At 37.0% G+C, this 10,042-nt stretch overlaps 1 long non-coding RNA gene across 1 annotated transcript; it reads left to right on the forward strand.

Moving 5' to 3' along the window:
- Positions 1-1,846: 1,846 nt before the first annotated feature.
- LOC106663817 lies at positions 1,847-2,886 on the forward strand. The gene is made up of 3 exons (XR_001340093.2): positions 1,847-2,050; positions 2,112-2,214; positions 2,273-2,886. It is a non-coding gene; the product is annotated as an uncharacterized LOC106663817 (long non-coding RNA).
- Positions 2,887-10,042: the final 7,156 nt, after the last annotated feature.

Below are 10,042 nucleotides of genomic sequence, written 5' to 3' on the forward strand. Positions count from 1 at the left end.
TTTCGTGGTCCGCTTGGCTAATTAATATATTACAATTAATTAAGGTTTTTAGTTGAGATAAAGAAGTCATCCTCACGAGCGGGATTCGAACCCACGACCTTCGGCTAAATACGCCGCTGCTGTACCACTTGAGCTATCGTGGCCTATCGAATTTTCCCTCCTTTTTGCCATTTTTCAAATGTCGTGTAATCGGTTTGGATTCTCTTAGTGAAGTATACATACTTCATTTTAAATCATTATATTCACTAATTTCGTGGTCCGCTATCGTGACCTCGATCCACTCGGACATCAACTGAAAAATGGCAAAAAGGAGGGAAGACTCAAAAGGTGGGGTTGAGTTGAGAAGTTGGTGTCCGAGTGGATCGAGGTCACGATAGCTCAAGCGGTAGAGCAGCGGCGTATCAAGCCGAAGATCGTGGGTTCGAATCCCGCTCGTGCCATTGACTTTTTTATCTCAACTAAAAACCTTAATTAATTGTAATATAGTAATTGGTCAAGCGGACCACGAAATTAGTGAACTATTTTTACAATTTATAATGTAGAATTTGCACAGATTCTTCTCCTTTCACTACTATCGCTCAATATCCTATTTTATTATCTGTTCGACATCGGTATAGATTCGTTTTTCAAGCTGATTTTCAACTTCTACTTGGGGAGTCAAATATTCTGCCGGTATGTTCACATCTGTTTACAGTAGTGATTGTTTTCAGTCGTAATCTGTTGATCAAGTTCTTTCAGTTTCTTATGATTAATATCAAGCTGAAGGATACCGGTCTTGCATAACGCAAGAAAGGAGAACGATATCCTCTGAAAAATCGTTATGGCACGTTTTCATCGGGTACTCCCCGTTTTTGAACTTTTATTGTCATTGCACTATCCCAAACAGGAGCAGCGTTGCTTAACATTGGCAATATCGCACTCTCGTACTTTTTTTAAGGCCTCTACCTAATCCTCAATAGACCTTAACAGATTTTGCCAGTATATTTATTAGAAGGGAAGCTTTTTAAGGGTTTGTTGATATGTGAATTCCATGTCCAATTACTATCAATTCATAAATCTCATACTTTACTACCCGCGTTTTTGTTCCCATGCACGCTCCAATTAGTTCACTATTCTTATTTAAATTGTTGAAACATTCAAATCTCAGATTTCTCAGGGATTTTGGAACGATCATTATTTCATAAGTGCTCAGTTCATTGGCCTTAACATTTAATTCAAATTCGAATAGTCCTGGAATGATTAACAATATATTATTTGCAAACGCATATATCCTCTGACCCTGATTCTACATGTCAGTCGGAAGTACTACAGATACTCATCTATAGCTGATTGGTAAAGACAATGGAAAACAAAGATATAGCAAGTTCGTCCATGTCCTCCGACTCCGAAGTAAATTAAATTTCACAATCTACTAGAACCATTCTTCAAAATCAGATTGCGTTCGTTACCCTTGGACACGCTGGGCTCACGCTTGACACGGAATCAGAACGGTATGGAGAACCGTTAAATCGTCGAATATCACATGTTTCCAACCCTTTCAATTTAAAGTCTTTAGATCAATTATAAAATGCTCCGTTTTATGCCTCCAATACTACCCTCCATAACGACCTTAAAATCCCATTTATCCCAAAATTAATTCCCAAAAATTACCAAGTTCCACAGTAAACTCTCTAATCTCCCCAATAGGCGGCTTAAGCTGAAATGACCATAAACAACGATAACATTTATTATTAGCTCTCCTCAACTATGTACATTTAGGTATATATGTATCATCTTAATAACAAAAATAACATGTAATATTAAAACAGATGGTAATAAAATATATTAAAAAGTCAACAATTTTTCAAAAAAAAAAAAATACACTATCATACCAATTGTATAAATTCAAAAACAAACACAAAATAATATTTAACTAATAATTCAACACAACAAGGATTTTAACAACCACTTATCATTATGTTATATACATAATTTATTTATGAATTTTTGATGACATTTTTTATGGCTGTACCTGTAAAATTGCTTATTCACAGATGTCTTTATCTGACAGGTAAATATGATGATTAAAAACCAGTAAAATACTGAAAGAACAGTAAAAATCTTTTTCCTAGACATTTCAAAAGAGGAATAGTGGATTGCATAATGATTAATTAGAAGCCAGCAAGAACATAAATTTGCACTGCAATTATACAAATTTCCAGCGCATATCATGTCGTATGTATTTTAGATTTAATGGAATGTCTAACTTTTTATTTAAATGAAAGCTTTTTAGACCGAGAACAGGGAAAAAATTTAAAAGATAAGAAGATAAAAAAAAGTTGTTTTTCTCGGGACATGTTTGGTTGGTGTGTGGTTTCCTAACTCGCGCTGGAAACAAACAATCTAACTTATCGCTGGTCCTTTCTGTGTGACGCCAACATTTTTTTTCTGCTGCAGAAACGATGAGAAAATATCTGACGTTGCCTATAATAACAAGGCAATGCACAAAAAATTGGACTACCGAATCCGGCCTGAAAGTGGAGGATGGGAGGCTAATCTATATTCCAGTTTACGCTCTTCACCACGACCCGACCTTTTTCCAAAACCAAATAACTTCGGCCCTGACAGGTTCTCCGAATTAAATAAATCGTCCATCACCCAATACGTCTATTTACCGTTCGACAAGGGCCTAATTTGCATGGGTTGGCTGGTAATTTTTAAAAATAACAACTGATTTTTAACTTTTACTGATTAGGATTAATATTATTTGCCCACATCCTCACTGTTTTATACCAAACGTGGCATATATCCCATTGTTTGCTTTTCTTCGCACTCCGTTAGTTCCGTTTTCAAGATAATAGGATTTGCTTTAAAACAAAGGAAACGTTATGCGCTTATTTCATTAATTCCCCAATAATAAAATGTGATTATATGTATGTTTTCAAAATAATTTATTTATTTGGATTGATTGGCAATTGTAAATAAAAAAATTTTGTTATAGTATTATAATAATAACATAGCAAACTTCATGGTCATCTCCAGCCCTGATTTCTTTTCCTCTTTTTTTCGCGTCTTAATCCTGCCAATTTATTTCCCCGTTTCTCAAGTTATGATCAGACCAATTAGGACGGTAATTGACTCTTTATGTTTTAATCCTATTGTTAGACTCTCTGCACGTCAGGGCCTCTTTAATTGTGGATAAAATAACAGAAATATATATAACAAGAAGAACAAGATAAAAAACATGCCCAACTGCCCCAGAGTATTTGATATTCCTTGAGTAATTGGGGATATCTCTTCCATTCGAGCTAATAAATTACTCTCACTCACAGTTCGTTTACGCTAACGAAGGGCATTCGATACTCGATATTGCACTTAACATACTTCATTCACACTACACCAGAATACTCGACATTCCTCGGGGTGATTGTGGGTAAACTTTTCATTCGCGCTAATATATTACATTCATATACCAGGCTTTTTTAGCATAACCTCAGAATACTCAATATTTCTCAGGGTAATTGGAGATAGCCTTTCCTTTTTCGCTACTAAATTACATTCACAAAACCATAATTCATTCACAGTGCTCCCAGAGTATTTCATACTCCTGAGGTGATTAGAGAAGAAGCCCTTCCATTTACTACTAAATTATATCCACACTAACGCAACATATTCGATATTCATCGGAGTAATTGGGTATAATCCCCTTCATTCACGCTAAATTGGTTCCAAAAATAACACATGTCAAATACATATATATACAAAGATATGTCCCAAATAATATGGATCTCGACATGGTCTGGATGAAAAAATTCAATTGTTATCTGCCAAGCTTTCGCCCTATGTTAATGCCATCAAAAGTGCCTATATTAATTACACATTATGAAAACATATTTGTATTTAAGGTTGCTAAAATGTTACAGTCCTTTGCTGTCTTCAAAACAAATTGATAATGATATATTACAAACTTAATTATGTTAATTTGTTGACATGTTTAAGATAGTTTTGTAAGAAGTACATAGTTATATCGATTGTTGAATTAACTGTACAAATATGTATTCTTAAGGTGTAATTTTTAAATGTGTATAGTTTTATGTGTTTGTGTTGTGTCTGTGTTTGTCTTCATGTTAATTTATTGGAATGAATGTAATTTATTAGTATGAAAGGAAGGGGTGATTTAACCCCGCCCCGAGGAATATCGAGTACTCTGGGTGAGGGTATGATGTTTGGAGAGTAAAAGTAATTTATTAGCGAGAGTGGAGAAGGTTCAACCCCGCCCCGTGAAATGTCGAGTACTCTGGGGGAGTAAATGTGACCAGACTTCTATGTTCCTATCGAGTGTTGTGTTTGTGTTAATTTATTGTAATGAATGTAATTTATTAGCGTGTAAGGAAGGGGTTGCTTATAACCCCGCCCCGAGGAATATCGAGTACTCTGGGGTGAGTGTATGACGTCTGGAGAGGAAAAGTAAGTTATTAGCGAGAGTGGAGAGGGTTCAACCCCGCCCCGAGGAATATCGAGTACTCTGGGGGAGTGAATGTGACCAGACCTCTATGTTCCTATCAAGTGTTGTGTTTGTGTTAATTTATTGTAATGAATGTAATTTATTAGCATGAAAGGAAGGGGTTGCTTATAACCCGCCCCGAGGGATATCGAGTACTCTGTGGTGAGTGTATGACGTCTGGAGAGTAAAAGTAAGTTATTAGCGAGAGTGGTGAGGGTTCAACCCCCCGAGGAATATCGAGTACTCTGGAGGAGTGAATGTGACCAGACCTCTATGTTTCTATCGAGTGTTGTGTTTGTGTTAATTTATTGTAATGAATGTAATTTATTAGCGTGTAAGGAAGGGGTTGCTTATAACCCCGCCCCGAGGAATATCGAGTACTCTGGGTGAGGGTATGATGTTTGGAGAGTAAAAGTAATTTATTAGCGTGAAAGGAAGGGGTTGCTTATAACCCCGCCCCGAGGAATATCAAGTACTCTGGGGTGAGTGTATGACGTCTGGAGAGTAAAAGTAATTTATTAGCGTGAAAGGAAGGGGTTGCTTATAACCCCGTCCCAAGGAATATCAAGTACTCTGGGGTGAGTGTATGACGTCTGGAGAGTAGAAGTAATTTATTAGCGTGAAAGGAAGGGGTTGCTTATAACCCCGCCCCGAGGAATATCAAGTACTTTGGGGGAGTGAATGTGACCAGATATCTATGTTTGTGGTGATGAATATATATATGTATTGTATGTTTTGGTTCTATTCTGTATTTGACAACCTTGGGTACAAACGAGAGACTAGCATTCTAGAATATCAACGTAGTATATATCTGAAATCAGAGAGTCAGTAACCAGATCGAGACGCTCAAATGGCTGCAGTTTAAAACAAAATACGCGTGAAAGAAGAGAAAAAGAAGGAAAACACACAGAGGGCCGGCGATGACCTCAGCTGTTTGTCGGCCCATAAACTTCCCACTTATATAAGGTGTAATTAATGTAGGCATAATATTATGTAATTAATATAGATTATGACCTTAAAATAGGTTAAAACTTGGTAGATAGTAGATACAATTGAATTTGTTTTTTCATTTAGGCCATACGGAGATCCGGCTTTTGGATATTTCAAACACTTTAAAAAAAATATGTCTATTATATTTTAATTAATTGTATTCTACGCGAAACTTTGGTTTCAAAAATTGTAAACAGATATTTGCTAAACTTTTAAATTAGAAATTAAAGTTTTACAGTCCTGATAAATCTAATTGGCCTTTTTCTAAAGTTTAATTTTATTCTTTTAATTATTGCTGACATTTAAACAAGGAGTGGATATTAAAAAATATTTACTCCAATCGTTAAGATGTTTTGCCCCCTATCGAGAAAGTGATAGGCAGCCTATCCCTTTCTCGAACTTTGATATCTAACTTTCTTCTGAAGCGATTCTTATCCCGGAGATCATGAGAAGTTACGTCAATCCTCCTAGGAAAGTTAAACCACCATAAAAGCGAGATACATTTTTACTCTTGTTGAAATTATTTCCGTATGAAACTCTGTCTGCGGTTTAGCCGTCAATCTGTATTATCTAATGTCCAACAAATATCGCAAGTCGTATTGATCTGACTGTAAATACTAATTTGTTTAGTTTTTCAAACCTAACTCAGGCAACAGTAATCTGCAGACGTTTTTTTGTATTATTATATTCTACTATATGCAAGAAAAATTATCCTTAAAAGTAAAAAAAAATCGATTTTAAAATACGAAAACATCAGAAATATTATTAACAGACCAGTTTAGCAATACAGAAGTTGTTTGACTTATTATTTACAGAAACTACGTTATGACGTTTTTAAGTGTCACACCTGTTAAGAGGTAAAATTATTATTTAAGCAACAAAACCATTTTAAATTAGTAACCAGAAATGAAGTTTTAATTCATTAAAACGCCATGGCTTGTCTTTCATTTCGGGTATTACTTAGCAAAAGTTGCCCCAATTGGATTCATTTCATATTACACTGAAGCCGTAGTATAGACAACGTTTAACATTTCTTTGTAATCAATAATCATACTTTTCAGAACAACATTACATCCTTTATAAAATATTATGTTTATTTATTTCCTTTGTGTACACTACTGTTAAAATTGATGTTTCCCTTGGATCATTGTTTTTGAATGAAATTTAGTATTAAAAGTTGCGAAGAGAAATGAAGAAAAAAGTAGGTCGGAGTCAGCTGAAGTTATTTCTACACCGGACTGCCAAGGGGTACATCGTGGTTTGAGACTCGATCAGGCGGCCCTTCGGTGGTCGATAATGCTGAATTAGCCGAGTGTGTAAGCCAGGATTCGTATGTTACCACTAATGGATTATTGGCCACAATTCTCAGCCACACGGAACTTCAACTGCCACTTAAGCCGCCATCTCAGTAAACTTGATGTCGATAGAATACTATATTAGGTCGTCATGAATTGAGTTTGATCCGGCCGACCTATAATAAAAATTTATTTCATAGCAAAACAGTTGGTTTTGGACGCTGCAAAAAAGCGTGCCTTTTCATTCAAAATAATGGTTCTTTGCTTTAAACGTAACAGTTCGACGTGTGGAGTTTTAAAAATAATTTATTTAACATATTAAGCAATGTAAAAAAGGTAACAACAAATTGTCCTGTGAATATCCCAGACGTCAACAACCAAAAAAATGTCAAAAGCCCAATGTATTCAGATGCTGCCTGGATAATGTAAAATCTTGTGGAATTAAGTTCAAGTTTTATATTAATTTTTGAATAAAATTGCTATTAGGGAGAAATAAACTAAAATATATACACACACAGATGCACAGAAGAGTTTAAAAAAAAGTACTCTCCTAATACCACTCACGTTGTAACAAATTAATAACAAATCTGATTATGACGAGAAATATTCCTTGAAAATAAAATCCATAGGTTTTTTGTCATAACTAAACCCATACAATTTATTAGTAAATATTGTATTTATAACGTGTGACTTTTTAAAATAAAAAAGGCCTTCAAAAGAGAACCCTTTTCCTATGTTAGGAAAGGTTTGAATTTTCGTTTGTAACTTTAGTTCATAAAACTAAACATCATGGTATTAGATATATTATTATATAGAAAAAGAAGAAGAAGATAGAATAAGATAATTAATTTTATTCTGGAGGTTTGGGCTCCCTTGAATAACGAAACAAATTTGGCCTAATTCTGTCTAAGTGAATAATATCGGGTTGTCCGGAAAATAATGCAGGATTTTAAGTTTTCATTAAAAAAAATCTATATAAAATATTCTGTTTACGTTTACAGGATTACTCATTTGTATGAATGTCAACACTTATTAATCCTCTTCCAAATGATATTGTTTGTTTACCTCTGTAGCATTCCGCTACTTGGAAATAATTCAGTCATCCTTATAATGTCAAAGCGAGAATTTCGTACGATTTTCTTTTACGAGTTTAAACTCGGCCGAAGCGGAGCCCAAACGGCTAGAAACATTAACCAAGTCTGGGGCGAGGGTTGTGTTAATGAGTGCACTGTGCAAAGGTGGTTTAAAAAATTTCGGGAGGGAGATTTCAGCCTTGAAGATGAAGAAGGTCGTGGAAGGCCTTCCTCTCTTAATGATGATGTTCTGCGATCAGTGGTGGAAGAAAACCCCAAAACAACTGTTCGAGAACTTGCAGAGCAACTCAAAGTCAGTAAAACGACCGTCGCTGACCACCTCAAGGCGATTGGAAAAGTGAAAAAACTCGAAAATTGGGTTCCACACTCATTAAACGATCGCCAAAAAATCAGCGCTTTGATGTTTGTGCATCACTTCTTTGTCGAAACAAAAATGACCCATTTCTGGCCAGAATTGTTACATGTGACGAAAAGTGGATTCTCTACGATAACACTAGACGTTCTGGACAGTGGCTCGACAAAGGAGAAGCTCCAAAGCCCCCAACTCATCAAAAAAAGGTAATGGTTACGGTATGGTGGGCTTCATTTGGTTTAATACACTACAGCTTCTTAAATCCTGGCGAAACCATCAATGCTGAATCATACTGTAACCAAATTAATACCATGCATCAGAAATTGGCAGTAATGAAGCCCTCTTTGGTCAATCGGAAAGGGCCCATTTTGTTGCATGACAACGCTCGACCACATGTGTCACGTGTAACGTCACAAAAATTATTGGAGCTTGGCTATGAAACTTTGCCTCACCCACCCTACTCTCCGGACCTCTCGCCTACTGACTACCATTTTTTTAGACACCTGGACCACTACTTACAACACATAATATTCAAAAATCAAACGGAACTGGAAAATGCATTTATTGACTTTATCAATTCTAAAAATTCTGAATTCTACTCAGACGGAATTAATAAGTTACCAACACGTTGGGAGAAATGTATTGAGAGTATGGGAAATTATTTTGATTAAAGAACATTGCTTTAAAGTAACTAGTTTCTTTTTTTTTGTTTAATACCAAAATCCTGCATTATTTTCCGGACAACCCAATATATAAATAAATATTTAAATGTAATAGCGTAAAACTAAATCAAATGTACTAAATTAAATAAGAATGAAAAAAGTAGGTTCCGTTTAAAGTGTTAGATGTAACAAGCATTGTTTTGTATGGTATGATTGAAAAAACAATTTCTAATATTATTGCCAAGCTAAATTGTCGGAACAGGAGTAAGTAAAAAAAAGTAACGTATTCCAGAGGTGGTGTGAATGGATAAGGAAAGAGAGATGGATTTGTATGATGGGGTATAGAACAGAGGGGCTTGAACGAGTGTGGCGGGTGGTGTATACAGGGTGACTGGCGATGTGTCGAAAATTTCAGGAGGTGTCTCTACTCACCACATGCAAAAAAACTCTTCCTATAACCCCCTGTCCAATCACTGAGGAAGAGTCTCTCAAGCCCAGGTGTGAGCGACATTCGGCCTTCTGGGAGTAGCAGGGAGCCTGAATGGAAACTGCGAAAGCCTGAGGAACCGGTCGCCCACCACGAGCGCACTGATTGTGAAGAGTGAGTGCTTGCGATTGAGGATCCCAATCCGACCTGCGAGATTTATTTTCCGCGGACTCGGATTCATCCCCCCGAGACGGCTGGCTGGGATAGGGCCGACTAGTTCGGCTCATGAACGGCCATCTCGTCTCACCCACCCTGGGAGTCATGGCCCATTACCACGGCGACAGCGGGTGGTATAGTGTGGTTCGAGACTCGAGACCCCGAAACGGCTCACCTCGTGTTCTCATCCACGGCCCTTTTTCTCAATCCGAGCTCCTTCACTCTATCCTGTGACCCCTCCTAACCCATGGTTACAAGGGGGGTATCCGGGCACAAAATAAAGTTGCAGCCCAAAGGGCGTGGCAACCTCTCTAAAGCACAAGCTGTACTCGTGTCGGCCTAAGGGTCGGCATGGGCGGCGGGGGCCTTAGCAGAGTCACACGAGGGCCAGTGCACTAGATCCTGTCTGCAAAGGCGGGGGAGGGTTGTATGGCCATCTATACCACGGGGTGACTGAAAAGTTTCCAAAATCAGCCCTAGTCACACTGGGAATGGTTTCGTGGTGGTGCGTGGTGACGCCCCT

The sequence above is a fragment of the Cimex lectularius genome, unplaced genomic scaffold, assembly GCF_000648675.2.
Source record: "Cimex lectularius strain Harlan isolate CLEC.00 unplaced genomic scaffold, Clec_2.1 scaffold41, whole genome shotgun sequence".
In the NCBI taxonomy this organism is placed as follows: domain Eukaryota; kingdom Metazoa; phylum Arthropoda; class Insecta; order Hemiptera; family Cimicidae; genus Cimex; species Cimex lectularius.